Source organism: Macaca thibetana, chromosome 9 (assembly GCF_024542745.1).
Source record: "Macaca thibetana thibetana isolate TM-01 chromosome 9, ASM2454274v1, whole genome shotgun sequence".
Taxonomy (NCBI): domain Eukaryota; kingdom Metazoa; phylum Chordata; class Mammalia; order Primates; family Cercopithecidae; genus Macaca; species Macaca thibetana.
The window spans coordinates 38635934-38646884 of NC_065586.1; the positions used below are offsets into that span (position 1 = coordinate 38635934).

General features: G+C 40.4%; 1 long non-coding RNA gene across 2 annotated transcripts in view; it reads right to left on the minus strand.

The window, feature by feature from the left end:
• Positions 1–10951, minus strand: part of LOC126963137 (uncharacterized) — a 40915-nt gene that overhangs the window by 25187 nt on the left and 4777 nt on the right. For both annotated transcript variants that reach the window (XR_007728955.1, XR_007728954.1), the window contains exons 2-3: positions 9869–9933; positions 8498–8600 (exon numbers count right to left, since the gene is read on the minus strand). This is a non-coding gene — a long non-coding RNA (uncharacterized LOC126963137). The remainder of the gene's footprint in view (positions 1–8497; positions 8601–9868; positions 9934–10951) is intronic.

A 10951-nucleotide genomic window follows, 5' to 3' on the forward strand; every position in this document is an offset into this window, starting at 1 on the left:
ACCTGGATTAGAGAGAAGTAAAAGACTGTCTGCAGCATTCAGAAGGAAGTCCACTGTCTTTCCTTCAATTTCCAGAATCACCAGGGCTTCTGAGCAATAATGGCAGTTTGAGCCACCGGAGTTGGGAGTCTGATCCCAGGGACCCATCAGTCCTGTTGGACCATTGGTGAAACCAGTTTTGGGACCTGGTGACCTCCATCTCTGAGGGCAGTTTGATTTCCAGTGGTCACTACCATGTGCTGGACAGTGTCAAGATGGTTTCTTCTTGCTGTGTGGGCAATTCTTCTTAAAGTGCCCTGACTTGCCACATTGGTAGCAACTAGCAGATGCACCTCAGGGATCCTGGATCTTGCAAGACTGTAAAGCAGCTACTACAGCCTCTGTCCTTCTCTGGGTTTCCTCTGTTTCTCGTGGGCTTCCTCTTGGTTCCTATCATAAAATACCAAGGTGGCCACCCTCAAGAGGTTTTCCAAGGTGGTATCTGGTCCTATAACCTGCTTCTGCAGTTTCCTTCTAATATCAGGAGCTTCCTGTGTAATCTGTGTAATAAACTTATCTTTTAAAATTAGCTGCCCCTAGACTGATTCAGGTTGATATGGAGTTGTGTTTTATTAGTGTCTCTCTCTGCCTTGCCATAAAGGTTGTGGGATTGTCTTCTGGATTTTTGTCTATTATGGAGATTTTAAAGTAACTAAGAGGTTTGGCACTAATTCTTCATAGCCCCTCCAATATGCACATTAAAAAGTGTTTTCTTTTCCATTCATCTGTGGAGTCATTGGGATTCTAATCAGGATTGTCAAGAGATATTTCCTCTCTTTCAATTGGGAATGGTGTTTCCCCTTTTATTTGTCCTTACCTATTTTCTCTTTTGCTTTTTGGCCTACTATAGGAGACATATTGCTCATCTTTGAATTTCTCTGGTGCCTGCAGAGTTGCCTGTTTTTCAGCAGCAGTTAGAGCTTGGCTTAGGAGCAGCATAACATCCCTCTATGATAGGTCGAACATGTGAGATAAATTTTGGAATGCTTCTATATACCTATCAGGGTAATCAGAAAATCGGTCTAAGTCTCCCTTTATTTGCCTAAGGTCCTGAAATGAGAAGGGAACTTGAACCCTAGTGGCATCACCTTCATTAGACATTTCCTATATGAGTAAGAGCAAAGCTGGAGGAGTATGGAGTTTTGGAGATGGTGGAAGTGGAGGAGCCTATGGTGTGGTTAGAAGATGCCCTGAATAAGGGTGGCAGGAAGGGCTGGGACACTAGATTGCTCCCTCACATGGTTCTCCTAGAAGTTGCCTTTCTAGTTTTGGAGAATTATTCCTTTTGGACCTGCCTGATATGACTGCTAAAAGAGATGGGTCAATTGTGCAATGCTTGCAAAGGTCTGTCTAGGTTGTCTCATAGGGCAAAGAAAACCTCTATATAGAAAACCTTGAACCATTTGCTCTCTAATCTACAGAGAAAATCTAATTTTTGATAGTATTAAAATCAAGGCTTCCCTCCAAAGCCAGGTTAGTTCAAGATGGCAAGAAGGCCACACCCTTGTGTAAAAGAAAATGAACCGCTTTTTCTTTAAAGTCTTTGGGTCATAGAAGTCCTAGTGCTTCAGAAGGCACTCCAGAGGAGTACAGGCCAAAGATGGTCTGTTACCCATCTAAAAAGAGAAGTGAGAAAAACGTATCCGTTTAGTCTCCTTCCTTTCTTTTGGAATGATCCAGGGTGAAGGGGGTGACAATGGTGGTATCCTTTCCACTGTTTCCTTCCTTGGTTCCCTGAGCCCCAGCATCCATTAAATGTGGATGCAGACATCACCCTCAGGTATGGATCCAGAGGAGCTAAGCAATGGGATTAGTCCCATTTACCAATGAAACTTTAGTCCTCTGTTGGTGATTTCCCTTTGACTTTCTAGACTTCTGTGATCCGCGTGACTTCCCAACAGATGGCTCTCAGGACAGACTATGTAACAGTTTTATGTGAGCAAGGCCCCTTAATGGAGAGAGAGTACTGGGTTGCGCCCTATATTCTGTTTTTATTTCCCAGATTAAAGTATATATTCTTAGGCAGTGGTTCTGGTTAATATCCATACTACATAAAATCCCCTTATTATTTAAGTATCATTCTAACTGGAGGTAGAATAGATGCCTTAACAAAATGTAGGGCCTGAACGGCAGTTTTTCTGCTGAAGGGAAATTATTGACACAAAATTTGGTTTTGGGAAACACTTTCCTCCTTGTTGTTGAGTTTTCCCATTCATAGATGGGGCATAAAGCTTGGTTTATAGTTGAGGGGTGCAAAAAGGGAATAGAATTGGGAAAATAGAATGTTCCAGCAAAGGCCTGATGAGGAACCTCTTGGAGAGGATTCCTATTTCCACTAGGTGGCACTGTAGGTCTTGAAATACCATGTGCTTTCCAGACAAAGGATAGAGAAAAAGACGTACACTGGGTGGGGGAGGGGAGACCTCCTGTTCCTAGAAAAATCACAAAAATGGCAATCCCTTAAGCTATACTCCCGGTTACTATGGCATTTGCTGATCTTGCCTAACAGGATTATTTCCTTTAATTGTAAACATTCCCGCAGCATTGCATATAGAGAGGGGACAGGAGACATAGTGGTTATGAAGAAGAAAGAAAAATTGATGATAAAAACTTGGTGATTCTGCTGCTAATGAGCAGTGAAATGCTGGAAGAGTAAGAATCAAGAAGCATTTGGGTAACACTGGGATGTAGCCTTGTCCAGGAATAGCCAAATGTCTCTGGATCTCTTCCAATCCTACATGATGGCTAGGCTCTTTGTGAAAGTCAACCAGTTCAAAACAGAGCCAACATTTCTAGCACTCGGAGGGTGCTGGGGGATTCACTCAGTATTCCCCAGCAAGCCTGTCACCTGCATCTTGAGAATGCAGGTAAGCATGACTGGCCATCTCTTAACTGTCCATCAGACACACAGTTTTAAGTTTTACTATACAACTTAAAATTGAGGACAGAAGGCCTCAAAAAAAGTAGAGAGTTGGGATCCACTCCTATACTTACTCTTCTGATGAATCTACCTTGGATCCTGGATGAGCCCCCACAATGAAACAGCTTCTTCTAGAGTAACACCCATGAGTAACACCCATGTTCCTTGTCTTATGGCCATGGAAAACTAGGATGCAGACACACAAAGAGTGAGGTTGAGAGTGGAAGTTTAATAGGCAAAAGAAAGAGAATAGCTCTCTGCTGCAGAGAGTTGTTCTGGAAAAATGGGTTGCCTGTCCAAGGCAAAATATAGAGGGTTTTAAAGATCAGCTGGTGAGCAGGCATTGTCTGATTTGCATAGGACATGAAAAAGTGGTTAGACCAGGTGTGCTATTTACATAGAAGGTGAAACTCTGGTAGTCCCATTTTAAGCTTTTATTATGCAGGCAGGTTATCTGCCTGAGCTGTGCCATGTTGCCCATTTCTTTGTTCCTGTAAACACGGTAACTAAAAGGGAAGATGGAGACTCCATGTTGAATATGTGTGGCCAGCATTCCCCGGTGTAAGCTTCCAGCTTGTTTATTTATGTCTGAAGCTTGATTTTTCAGGCTGCTCTTTGTTAGAAAAAAGAAATAATTTTCTGGGCTGCTTTTTGTTAGAAGGGAAGCTCTGTCAAAGACTCTTTATCCCTCATTATCTGCCTAAGTAATTTTTTTCCACATAGCTCCTGTATCAATAAGATCACTTTGGGCCAGGCACGGTGGTTCATGCCTGTAATTCCAGCACTTTGGGAGGCTGTGGCGGGTGGATCACCTGAGGTCAGGAATTCAAGACCAGACTGACCAACATGGTGAAAACCCATCTCTACTGAAAATACAAAAATTAGCTGGGCATATTGGTGGACACCTATAATCCCAGCTACTCGGGAGGCTGAGGCAGGAAAATCACTTGATTTCAGGAGGCAGAGGTTGCAATGAGCTGAGATTGTGCCACCACACTCCCGCCTGGGCTATAAGAGTGAAACTCCACCTTGTTGGGGGCAGTGGCTCACACCTGTAATCCCAGCACTTTGGGAGGCCAAGGCAGGTGGATCACCTGAGGTTGGGAGTTCGAGACCAGCCTGACCAACATGGAGAAACCTTGTCTCTACTAAAAATACAAAATTAGCCAGGCATGGTGGTGCATGCCTGTAATCCCAGCTACTCGGGAGGCTGAGGCAGGAGAATCGCTTGAGCCCAGGAGGCAGACATTGTGGTGAGCCAAGAACATGCCATTGCACTCCAGCCTGGGCAAAAAGAGCGAAACTGCATGTAAAAAAAAAAAAAAAAAAAAAAAAAGAAAGAAAGTAAGAAAGAAAAGAAAAGAAAAAGAAAGAAAAGGTGTGAAACTGTACCTCAAAAAAAAAAAAAAGTCACTTTAACTGTAGTGTGGACAATGCCTTGAAAGACAACAGAGGAGTACTATCAGGGAGATCACTTCAGTAGCTATTGTCATATTGGAGACAAAATATTTTAAGTACTAAAATCTGGTAAAAATTATGGAGTGAGAAAGGCAAATGCCCAAAGAATTTTTATGCAATTTAGGATACAACAAAGCTATGGGAAAACTAAAAATTGCCAGAATAGTAAGACGATGGAATACTTTGCAGCCATAAAGAAGAATGAAATTATGTCCTTTGCAGAAACAGGGATGGAACTGGAGACTGTTATACTTAACAAACCAGTGCAGAAACAGAAAGCCAAATACCAAATGTTGTCACATATAAGTGGGAGCTAAATGTTAACACATAGACCCATAGAGGGGAGCAACAAACACTTGAACCTGTCAGAGGGTGGAGGGTGGGATGAGAGGGAGGATCAGAAAAAAAAATGAATGGGTTAATACAAGATAATAGGCTTAATACAAGAGTGATAAAATAATCTGTGCAGCAAACCACCATGACACTAGTTTACCTATATAACAGACCTGCACATGTAGTCCTGAAAAAATAAAAGTGAAATAAAAGAAGAATGAGAAAGTCAAGCTAAGCACACTGTTACAAAAACAAATATATTAAAATATTAAAGTAAAAAATGTTTCTGACAGGAATGTCTCAATGAAAACATTTTTGATGAAATGTTGCCTAAGATGAAGACAAAATATTCACTGACTTGGCAACGTGAAAGTCATTCCTGACCTGAGTGGAGTTGTAGTTGTAGAGGTCACTAAAGATTGGTTTGTAAAATAAATCACTGAAAGAATTTCTGTTTCCGGTAAGACGGCAAACTAGACAATCTAAAATCTATCCTAATTAAGATTACTTAAAATGAATACCTGAGTCCACAAGAAACTAAGAAAAATCTTTAGGGGTCAGAAATAAAATGCAAACCTTAAAACTTAAAGCTCAAACAGGTTGCCTTAGAGAAGTTATCCTGTCTCAATAATGTATGAACTTTGGTTTTAATGTTCCAAATAAAAAGACATCAGGCTTCTAATGAATGGAAGGTAGAAACTGATGAGACCTTGTTCATATGGCTGAGAATTTCAAAGGGGTGCCCTTTCAGCGATAGGGTAGAACATTTAATGATAGAAACAAACAAACAAAAAAACATACATGCACAGAAATCACAAAACCCAAAATCACAGCATTGGGAGACAATAATAAAGCTTGCCCAATTTGCTCTATGCTCTGGAGAGGAAGTAAAAAGTGTGCTATAAAAATGTAGAGCCAAACAGGCTATAAATAGATTTTGGGTTTGAATTTACACTATGTACCTGGTTTAATAAACCCCAAACTTTAAATTGACGTGAAGAATCAGGTGGTGGAGTAAACACAAAACCTCAACCCAGACTGAAACATAAATTTACAATAGAAAATAAGAAAACATGAAAGGAACCAACCCCTATGATGACAAATTAATGGATACAAACATTTAGACTACTCTCCAAGCATCTTACAAAATAGAAAGGCAAATAAAGATGATAAGATAAGTATTTTCAGTGATTAAGGACCTAAGAGGAGGAATTTAAAAATATTAGAAACAAATAACACTCTATATAAATGAGAGGCACCCAGAGTATCTTCTTGGGGTAGGCAAAATTCTCAAGAAACCCCCATTTCCCTATCCACATGTAATTCAAGGAAACACGAATGTAGGTTCTGCTGCAAAGGGACTTTGCAGATTGAATTAAGGTTACTGGTCAGCTGACTTCAAAATAAGTAAATTATCCTGCATTATCCGGGCATACCCAATGTAATCACATGAGCCTTCAAAAGCAGAAGGGGAAGGCAGGAAGCCAGTGGAAGACGTGGCAGAAGAGAAAATAAGAGACATATAACAGAAGGGGAAGTCAGAGAAATTCTAAGCATGAGAAGGATTCAACTGGTCTTTCTTGGCTTGAAGATGTAGGGACACATGCAAAGTCCTTATAAAAGCCTCTAGGAACTAAAGGTGTCCCCTGTCCTGCAGCTGACAGCCAGTAAGGAATGGTTACCTCAGTCCTATAAATGCAAGAAAGGCAATGGATTCTGCTAACAGCATAAATGGGCCTGGAAGAAGTTTCTTTCCAGAGTCTTCTGATAAGAGCCCAGCTGGCTAACACCGATTTCAGCCTTATGTAATGTTTTCTTGTAGAATGTTTTCAAGGAGTTTTAGAACTTGGCTCTGAAATTCTCGTTTTACTTAGAAATTACTTATGCTTGCTCAGCAATCATTGTGTATACTTGAGAACTCTTGAGATATAAGAAAGCCTGTAAGTTGTTTCTAAATATGATAAACTTATCGTGCTTCCTAAGCTTAACAATTCTTACAGCTGATATTCATTTTACAATGTTTTAAGTGTTTCTTAATTTTATTATGCAGAGGTTTCCTGCTCCCCAATTTTTGGAGCCTATAAATATGTATTTTTTCAGGTCCCAAAGAATGTTGTAGGTCCTTAAAACTCTAGTAGATTCTGAGCCCTGTGCTTAAGTCATGTGAAAGATAGAACAGTCCTGTGCCTGCCTCAGCCACATGTAGTGGTTGTATATACACCTGCAGTAAAATCAGCCTGCTATCCCCACATATTCACAATTTTAAGCTTATTGAATACAGTGCTTTTTGTGTTGTTGGCTGATTATTTTTTAGTGACTAGCATAGGTACTATAAAATAATGGCTTAATAAATGTACTTACTTAAAGTAATCAAAAATCCACAACTTCAACTATATGTCATAATCTCCTTCCTAAAATATCTATTTGAAATTATACTTCTAAAGACTCTCAAAATTTTTGGATCCTCTTTAACAAAAAAATTGCTTATCTTTATTGTGTTAAAAGATGGTACAAATAAACAAAATATAAAACCATACGCAAAGTGGGAATCCCTATAAATATTTGACTTCTAGATATGTGTTTCATTAGATGTTAGTTACAGATTTCTTTCTAAGCATTTATAGAATCATATTCAGAATATTCTAGACATTCCATATCCTTAATACAGCAATGGCTTCCTAGTACTCTGAAAATTTTTCTCAGGACCAGGGAAATTTTCCTTGGTGGTATAGAGATTTTAACAGAGTGTGCTCTGAGAGCATCTTAACATACATGATGAAACAAAAACTATGCACAGGCCTAGCTGTTATGTGCAGGGAAGGGCAGGCAGGCTGATATTCATGAGCAATTAGCAACACAAGCAGCAATATTTGTTCCAAAAGTTCACAGGATCCTTCTCAACCTCAGTAGAAAGTATTAATTAAAAACAACTCCCTCACCTCGGTATGCTGAAGTGAGATTAACAATATTTAAATGAATAATAACATGAATTATTTCACGTGCAAACCTTCATGTGTGATACTTATCCCTGGGTACAATAATTGGGTCTGAAATCCAAAGGCTAGGCTTTAACTCCTCTGTGGAATCCTGCTAAACCTGGACCTTTCCACTTTAAGATAATAATGCTATGACATTGATTTTTTTTGTACATGGGTAGTTTTGCTCACTTCTAAACCCAATAAAACCCCCAGTCTTTTTTTTTTTTTTTTTTTTTTTTTTTTTTTTTTTTTTTTTTTGAGACGGAGTCTCTCTCTGTTGCTGAGGCTGGAGTTCAGTGGCGTGATCTCAGCTCACTGCAACCTCCGCCTCCCAGGTTCACACCATTCTCCTGCCTCAGCCTCCCAAGTAGCTGGGACTACAGGCGCCTGCCACCACACCCAGCTAGTTTTTTGTATATTCAGTAGATATGAGGTTTCACTGTGTTAGCCAGAATGGTCTCTATTTCCCGACCTCGTGATCCACTTGCCTCGGCCTCCCAAAGTGCTGGGATTACAGGTGTGAGCCACTGTGCCAAGTCAAAACGCCCATTCTTACCTAGGGACAGACCCTGTGACCCCGAAAGTAAGATTTCATGCGGCCAGTGAAAGAGTGCAACTTAAATCTGAGAATAACCAAAATGCTTAAAACTCAGCATGTTGTGCTTCCATCGAAAAGCAAGATGGGAAAAAAATGTATAAATAGAAAGAAAAACAGGGAAAGGGACAAGGAGAATTTGTGTTCTGTAAGTATCGGGATGAAGCTCCCTACCTCTTTCATTGCTGTTCCACAGCACTGCTTTTGCCAGGACTGGAGACTTGGTTTCCAGCTCTTGCACCTCCTCCAGCAATGCCTTTTTGCAGATGTGCTTGGCCTTGTATAAAGAGGAAAAATGAAACATGGCATAAGAACTTGACACAGCTGAAAAGAGAGGTTACTCCCATCTTGGGCCATACCCAAATGCCCTTTGATAGAGGTTGAGGTTGGAGAAGTGTTGTAGCATGTACAGTCTCCATGCATGACTTGTAATCCATCTCCGTAGCCTGGAGGCATCCCAAGTGCTGCAGACCAGACCCGGACAGTAAATGTCAAAAGTCACCACCACCCCAAAAAGAACTAAAAGTCTGTAGATCTGCTGATGAGCCCAGTCATTCAAGGACAGGTTGAGGTTCACAAAGACCCAGGGTCTTCCTGTAAAGCTTTTCTTGGCAGGATCTGAAAACCCAGAAGATGCTTTATATCCTCATCCTAGTGAACAAACGCTGGTTCCCTGTTCCTTGGCCTGACTGCAGTCAGAGATCCCAGGAGTTAGCTGGTTTTCTCCCTCCCTTTTGGTGTGAAAAGAGCCACTGCCAGAGCAGCCACGGACTTAGGATGCTAGAGTGCATGGTTTGGAAGCAAAACCTTTGGCCTGAAATGTGGCCTCAACACAAATACACAGTGCAGATTTTTCATGTTACCCTGGTGATGACTAACCATTAGTGTCCACATACGTAGGCTTTGATGAAATACTACATCTTATGAAATAACTCTCAGCCAGGAAAGCTCACTCTTCTGGAACTGTAGGAAGTGTTCCTGTACCTTTTTTTTTTTCTAACTAAACTGATTAGTACCTTACAATGTTCAAATATTTGGCTAATTTCAGGGTTTTTCTATAATTGAGACTGAACAAAGCTAAAATTGATCTACTATTGAAAACAATCTAGGAGAAGAAAAGACATTTAACAAGATATAGGCTATATAGGAGGAAAAAACTGTAAAGAAAATAGGCTCATGAATTAGTAACACCTCAGGGTAAAAACCTTTGCATTGGTTTAATTTCAACATATACACATGTGAGAATCTAGCTGGGTACCAGAACTCAAAGACAGAATGAGAACAAAAACTGAGCACATTTGACCCGAAATAAAATGTATCAGCAGAACATTCTGAAGACGTGGGCCATTTCTGTAGAATCACATTCTACCCCTACCCCCTCTCCACCTTCAACAAAAGAAAGCATGTTAACATAATATGAGTCATCTCCTGACATTGTGAGTTAATCCATCATGGAGTATTAGCACTGAGACACCGTATATGTTCCTGGAATCCTTTCCCCCAAAGTAAACAAGAGAAAGTCACACAGGCTTTAACACATAATACCTTAATTCCATCAAACAGTGTCCTCAGACTCAGGATAGATAAAATACTGCAGGTCAACACAGAGCCTGTGGAATTTTAATTTAAACAATAAATGAGAAAATGCCTTTTGCTGGAAAAGAGGCAGTCAAAAAGGATGTTAAAATATACCCTGTTTATTATGAAATATTTGGGAACTCAAACACTGCCTTTATCTTATGGACTTCTGGAGCTAAACTGACAAGGCCACTGAGTGTGTTCCCCACCTGCTGTGAGCCATCAGCTTGCACAGGTACCAGGAGAATATTCTGGCTACCCCTGAATAATTAGCAGCATTTGTCACTCTTCCAGGATACCTCTTCCTACTATCATCCTTCCACTCCCTACTTTTGTACCCTTTCCAGTGAACAGGGGCAAAAAGCACCTATTGCTATCTCCTGATCTGGGAAAAAAAAGAGGTTTCTAAGGAAGCTGAAATAGGAAGGCTGGGCACTGAAAATCTACAGCTTAGGCCAAGAAACAAAGAGAATCTGACCCACCGTGGAAGCTGCTGGTTTCTACCCATTCAAAACAAGGCCTCAGAGGGCAATGGTCTGAGCATCTATATGCTCCCAGGCATTGTTCACGGTCTCAGTGGATGAAACTGCATTCATATCTTAGAGTTTCTCAGCAATTTGTTAATATTTCCACTAGGTTAGCCCCTGTGAGCTAGTCTGGAAACTTTGCTGCTATTGAAGAACACTGCATTGCAATGCTGGGGATAATTCAACCTCTCTTTCTGCATGTAGCACTTGAGTAGAAGTGGTGCTGGTGATTTAAAACAGTGTTTTCAAGCATTTTTTATCTCATAAGGCCTGAATTAGGAAAAAAAATGATTCTAAAATCTTCCCTGTCTGAAGTCTACATGAGAGTGGCCTAAAATTAATATTTATAGGTTATAAAGTGAGTTAAGCATTAGCCACTGGCATGCCACTTAAATCTCACCAGAAGCCAGGATTTGGAGTGTTCTGCCACATGATTATGAGACTTGTGACTCTTCAGATCTACCTGAGTGTCTCCAGGTTTTTGGGGACTTTTAACATAAATAGATTGATTTAGGATCTTACT